Source organism: Colossoma macropomum, unplaced genomic scaffold, assembly GCF_904425465.1.
Source record: "Colossoma macropomum unplaced genomic scaffold, Colossoma_macropomum, whole genome shotgun sequence".
NCBI classification, from domain to species: domain Eukaryota; kingdom Metazoa; phylum Chordata; class Actinopteri; order Characiformes; family Serrasalmidae; genus Colossoma; species Colossoma macropomum.
Genome location: NW_023494802.1, coordinates 18438440 through 18445746, shown reverse-complemented (window position 1 = coordinate 18445746; position 7307 = coordinate 18438440).

The following is a 7307-nucleotide window of genomic DNA, read 5'->3' as shown; positions in this document are numbered from 1 at the left end:
TTCTCCCTTTCACCTGATGGTGGCAGCTGACCAGACCTGCAGCTTCATTTACTGAACTACATTTAGTCAAGACTACAGACATAAAGCTCAAACTAAACACTGAGAGCTGGCGATCTCGGTGAGATGGAAAACTTCTTATCAGAGCAAATTCAGTAGTTCAGTAAATATTAACCCTTTAAGGTTGAACAACAACGTGGCTACGCTGTGTTTATTTGATATGTAAAGAACATAATCTAACAAAACCAAAAATGTATAGATTTTTGTTTAGTTTGTCTCACAAAGTATATTTTTCAACAAGTAAACACATGAATAGGAATAAGATTAATACATCAGACGTTGTACTGTAACTCTCTTAAATTTAATTATTTATTATAAGCGCTTATCGATCCAAACTGTCCTGGAGGAACAATCCAACAGTAAAAGAAGCCTCATGCATCTTTTATACAGTGATAGGAAACACACACACATATTTGAGCTCACAGAAAGCTCAAATATTTTGACTCAGCACAATCTGGCCCTCTTTGAAAAAGGATGGACAACCCTGCTATATGCTGTTACCCCTGGGAAAGTGCATAAGGATCACAGCCAGTTTTGACTTTGTCAAGGTACCATTTATTCTCTTTCAAAATAAGATGACTAATTTTAGCCATCAGTCACAAGTAGTTTTGTTCATGTTGCACAGCCAAGCCAGAAATTTGGTCCCAATATGGCAGTCAGAACAGGCAAATTACATTTTCCTTTTCTTTAAATCATTGTAAGTAATTTTCATACGGGCGCATTAGGTTTTAAGATCCTAGCTGCTCCACTGTGGGGAAACTACTGATGAGCTTGGAGTTTGTCCAGTACTCCAGAATGGACTGTGTATGTTACAAGCTCTACTCAACATTGGAGTGATTAGTAAAATCACTTTTCTGAATATTATTATTTCGGTCTCAACGATATTCAAATTTCATAGAATTTCGTAAGAACCCAATAAGAAACAACTACCATCTCTGCATGTCCCCGCAGGCCTCATCTGAAATGTTTGCAACACTCAGGCAAATTCATATGAATTAGCCCCCATGTAAATGTGTTCCTGTGGGACTGAGGGTGGGGTAGGTACCCCAGGAAGCTTTTATCAAGACAGAGAATTAATGTGTGAATAAATCCACAAATAAAACGCCACAGCAGTGTTTTTGCAATGCAGATACTTGGAGCAGCCAGTCACAGTTTGATAAATCTGAGGCCTGTGGGGAGGATCTGCAAACAGACTGGTCTTGTGGGCTGCTCTGCTTAGCTCAGTGCAGACGTGGTGTTTAATTTCTTCTGCTGGGTGTTTCATTGAGTGCCTGAGCTGCTCTCCTCGGGAATAGATTACCTGCCGTGTGAGGAGAGAGAGAGGTGCCATTTAATCTTTTTCAGCTAAAGGACAAGGAGCAGAAAACAGAAGAGAGGCACACCTTCATTCTTCCCCCTGAATTTTGATTCTCCTTATGAAATGCTTTCATCAATTTCAATTTGGGCTCAGCCTATCGATTTCCTCTTTGCGGGTACTTTGAGACCTCCAGTTTGGTGGGAAGTTCAATAAAACACGAAAACAAACGTAGTTGTTTCTGCAGGGTGAAGGCGGCCCTCCCTCCAACACTGACGTCTTCCGAGCAATTCGCTTTGGTTTGTCTTTATTCCGTCTCTCTAATGTCTCTCAAATGTCATTACACTCACTTCACTGTCTCACAAAAAGGCGGTTATACACCATAAGCATGATGCTGTGATGTGAGGAGGTGTGTCCTGTGTAGTGACTCCTACATTGAATTCATTTTATGCAGGTTGCAGGTTGACTATTAGTACATTTGCATGCACACAATAGACCGACTAGGTTCTTAGTTAGTCTAAAAAACTGGACTGTACCACGTCATGTGCTACCCCGGGCTCAGGAAGGACGCTGGAGGCAGGGTTCAGGGTCGCAGTCATCATTTTATTTTATTTTTCTCACCAAACAACCAAAAAAACAAACCAGACCAAACCAAAACTTAGCTGGCCACTTTTCAGTGGCTTCAGAACTACAGACTTTTCAGTCCTATTTCTCCAAAGCCAGACTTTTCAGTTCTTTTCTCCAACTGGGCTTTCCAGCTCTTCAATCTGCTGTTGCTGCTGCTCGTCCCTCCGTCTCTGTTCCCTCTCTGCTGTTTTTGAAAGGCAGGTCGGCCACCTGGGTCGAATCTAAGGTGGGGTGGAGCGGCCTTCCTGGGGAACAGGAGGCGCTTCCTGCCTTCGTGCCTCTCATGGCCTTCATCGTTGTCATCCCCTCTCTGACGGCAGACGTCCTCTTCTTGTGTCCCTGGGCGGTGTTTAGAATTTGTGCTCCATCCCCCACTCACTCGTGTTTCTCCTTTCCCCGCTGTCCTCACTGGGCTTCCTCCCCGCTCGAAGTTTGGGCCCCATCTTCCTGCCGGCTCTTACGGCCATTATCAGGGCCTGGGGGACAAGCCCATGCCATATGGACCAAACCAAGAACTTTACAAGAGTTGTATAAAAGACTGGTCCATTTGTTGTCCTGTTTACATGGTAGAGTTTGACTTGAACGCCCCCTTCACGATGCACCTCGGTTTGAGTTTCCCACTGTTAAAAATGTTTGTGTTTCTATTTATTTCAGACAGAATTTCTGACATGAGGTACATCTCTTCCTCTCCACAGAAGTCTGATCCCTTTCACCTTTTGTTACTTATTTGTTTTCTTGTCAAACAGCTGTGTTACTGCTGTAAAAGCTGCAAAAAGTTGCAAAAGTTCCATGTGCGAGTCGGTGGTAAGATCTAAGAATTGCACATGTAACACTATCTTGAACAATACAGCCGAAATCAAATTGGACCGTATGATTTAATGAGGCTAAGTCTGCTAAGTCAGATGTTAAGAAGAGCCATTTTGTCCTTTCAACAAAAAATATAACTACCTTAGGAGCCACATTTTATGTCCATTTTACCATCTTGGCTGTAAATATGTCACAGTATGTGCTAATGGACTAGTATAGGCTTTGCTTTGCTCTGCTTTAAGCTTTAGCTCAGCTTTTCTTGCATCTCTAGCAGGAAACTTTTCCACAAAGTAGAACAGTTTCTTGTAAAATGTCTCATAATGTTCGACTTCATACAGGGACGAAGTCATCTCATCTGCAGCCTCTCGTTCGCATTTCCCCTTCCACCTTAAATGGTGCCTGAGGCCAAAATGTAACTGCTGCACCATTTAAGGTGAAACGGGAAAATTCAAGCGAAGCTGGGGAACGAGCAGCTGACTACAGCTTCATGACTTTTTAGTGTTTGACAGTTCCTCGTTGCAGATTAAACGTATCAGGAAACCAACTGGAGTGCTTCTCTATGCGTCTTATTGATTTTCTTGAATTTTTCTCTATGCCTTTTCGTTGGCTACTGATCGGCGGTTAAAGTCAGGTTAAAGATCAGTGAATTAGCAGTTACACGTACTCCTACTCCAACAAGACCATTGTTAAAACTGTTAGAACAGTCAGCAGAGCACTGTTTTACTGCAAAGGGATATTATTTTATTTTTACCTACAAATCTCATTCTACTGTGGAGCCGCAACAGGGTAGTAAAAGAGCCGCATGCCGCCGACCCCTGGGCCAAGCAAAGGTCTGCGAAGAATTGTACTGAAATCATAACATCATACTGTGACAGCCGATCCGTACATGATCATAGCTTAGTTAAACTGTCAATCTTGGTAAGACTAATCGACCCATTGTGTGCAGTTATTGTCCGTTGACCAGATGGGGCATTTTATAAGTTCAACAGTTAAAGACTATTGTCCACTTCTCTGCATAACTTGTTGGCTGCCTTTTCACTCCGTGCATCAGTGGTCAGGAGCAGCTCAGAGCAGGTAGTAGTTGAGTGGTGGATCATGCAGACACATGCAGGTGTCTGTGCTGCACAGAGTGGATCACTTACAGCAGTGCTGCTGGAGATTTTAAACACATCATTGTCATTGCTGGACTGAGAATAATCCACCAACCTACAGCGTCCTGTGGCCAGAAATTGACCAGTGTTGAAGGATTAAAGCAGTGGTTCCCAACCCTGGTCCTGGAGTGTCCCCTATACCTCACATTTTGGCGTTTCCCCTGCTCCCAATACACCTGATCCAACAAATGAGCTCATGATATGTTGTTGATGACTTGAAGTGAGCGTGTTGGGAGTGGAGAAGACATTGAGTGCGTTTACAGAAAATCCAATTTTGTTAATAATCAAATCACCACGTTTACATGCACTTGAGTAATCAGATAATGAGGAAACTCCGGGTCTACGTGACTCAGACAGTAATCGGACTTTTGCTTTGCAACCAGCCAATAAACTCACAGAAGAAGACGTGACGTAAACCTAACGTTAAACTCAACCTTCATACCATGGCTTTTTTTTTTTTGTAAACAATGCGCCACTTTACCTGAAAATATGAACATACATCATCTACAAGATGAAGAATATTTAAATCCCTTATTTCGTATTTGGTTTCAGCGCCACTCCAAAAGTGTTTTGCAGCGTTTGCGATGACGCTGTTCGCTTATTTCCATACAGCCGTCTGTTCTGCACATGTGCAGACTGAGAAATCCGAAAGAAATCAGAGTAAGAGTTCACATGCACTGAGAAATCTCATTACTGAGCTAAAATCCAGTCTCTTTATCAGTTTTCTTGATTGGATTTCTAGATTGGAGTATGGTGTTTACATGACCATTTTAATAATGGGATAACTGCAGAAATCTGATTACAATCTGATTATTGAGTGCAAGTAAACACACCGATTGAAATGTCCAGGGCCGGTGGTACTCCAGGACCTGGGTTGGGAACTTGTGGATTAGAAGATGACCAAAACAAACTGTGCTGCAGTGCATGAGCTGTCATCTCTAACACTACTCTTCTCAAAGTGGACTAGTAAGGTAGGTAAGTCTAGTAGAATGGAAAGTGTGTATATACAGTGTTTAATAACTGCAGCAACACTGCCGTCTGCTCCACTTGAACCACTAACACTACCACCACCATGTGAGTGTCACTGCAGTGCTGAGAATGATCCACCACTGAAATAACACCTGCTCTGTGAGGGTCCATGGGGGTCCTGACCACTGAAGAACAGGGTAAAAGGGGGCTAACAAAGTATGCAGAGAAACAGATGGACTACAGTCTGTAGTTGTAGAACTACAAAAGGCACCTATATAGTAAGTGGAGCTGATAAAATGGCCAAATAGTGTAGATAGGTGAAGTTGGGTAAACCTAATAAAATGGCCAGTCAGTATACAAAGGTATATGTGTGCGCAATTGTAGCCCATTTGTTGTCATGGACAATTTCTGCTACATTGTCATTCTTCATTGGTCAGTTTGTGACCACTGGGTCTCTGTTGACCCAATATTATTTTAACATTTCTCAACCTAGAGAAGTCCTGTGGTTGAAAACTCATCACTCATGAAGAGCTAGGGGATGTTGAATACTTTCTGTTGGCCATATAGTGAATGCCCCCCAGCTTAGCCTGTGGTCACCATGGTCACAAGTGAAATGTTTATAATTTAACGTTTGAGCAAGTAGAACATTCACCTCTTAGGTCTGTTACAGATTTTGTCCAAAATTTGTCCAATATGAACCTAAAAAATTAAATATTATGTGACCTTTTTTCAGACAATTGACAGAATTGATTCATAAAATTGTTTGATCTGTATTAAATTGAAAGTAATACAAAAACACAGTATTTTATGTTTTACTTTACAAACTTCACTGTTTATTGTAAATGTTAACCCATTCCAAATTTGATGCCTGCAACATGTTCTGAGAAAGTTGGGATGAGAGCACATCTTTCCTTTCAACAACACTTAATAGATGCTTGGGAAGGCAGCAGTTGATGTTTTGAATGTGGATTTTTTTGCCATTCTTCTGTTATACAAGTCTTCAGCTGTGCAGCTGTGCAGGCGTCTTTGTTGTTGCATTTCGAGTTTAATAAGATACGCATTTTCAGTGGCAGACAGTTCTGGACTGCAGGCAGGTCAGTCCAGCACCCGCACTTTCTGATTACGTGGCCATGCTGTTGTAACACGTGCAGAAAGAGTAGGAGGAGGATTACTCTGGAGTCTAGAGTGGGATTTCTCAGCCACAGTCATCTCATGAGGGACTTCATCATTAATGATGGAACTCAAGTGCAGGGAAAATCCAGAACCTTCCAGTATAAGTGCTCCTCCATGACCGGATGCAGAAAGCACCGCTAACGCTGATTTTTTATTGCTTATTATCTATGTATTTGGCTGCCTTAAAATATTTATGATTTTTATTCTCTTTCTGTTTGCATTTCATAGGCTTGTGAAGGATATGATTAATTATTACTTCCAAGAAAACAAAGGTTTAAATGAATCATATATTATTAAATAGTGGAATAGAAGCCTATTTTCTTAAGTTATATGTGGTGAAATATAAGCATATATTTTTTAGTTAAATGCAGTGGAATAGAAACCTACCCTCCGAAGTCATAGGTAGTGGAATATAAGCTTATATTCTCAAGTTATATAGCAGAACAGGAGCCTGTAGCCTTAACCTACATGTAGTAGAATAAAAGTCTATGCTGTCAAATTATAGTTGAATATAAGCCTATCGCTGCTTTCGGAAGAAAACATTGTATCTCCATTTTTGTTGTTTTTCAGTTTTTGACATAATTTGAAAGTGTCTTCTGTCCTTTACGTTGTGTGTAAACTTCATGATGAATTGACCAAAAGAAACGACCCAAAATGACTTAGAAAAAAGTCTGGTTCCATTGACTTTCATTCAAAGTAAAGTAGGTTTTTTCCCTTTCCTGTAAAGTTACCATTTTGGATATACAAGGTTTTCTTCTGACAAAAGCGATTATATTAGTTAAAAATAATAGAATTGTGACGATGCAACAGAATTCAGACGCTCGCGGATGAAAAATGTAAACAGGGCTTTATTCACGTTCGACAAAGGCGTGGTCAAAAAACATGCGTGGGTCGTAACCAGAAAGCAGCAAAATATCACCGAAGTGATCATAACCAAAAGCAAACAACACCAAGGGAGTGATCCGATATCATAGTCAAAAAACCAGACCAAAAGGTCAAAACACAGATCCAAAAACAGTCAGCAAAGGTACAAGAAGGGACAGGCAAAAATCAAGGTCAGTTAAACAAAATGGAGGTCATAACAGGCAGTCGCAAATAGATCATAGAAACGCTCAGCAAGTTCAAATACCTCGCAACGACTAAGACTAAAGCCCGGGCTTATAAACTATACTAAATGAGTCATATGACAACAAACACAGGTGCATGTATTTAGTACTCAGGTGATTGTG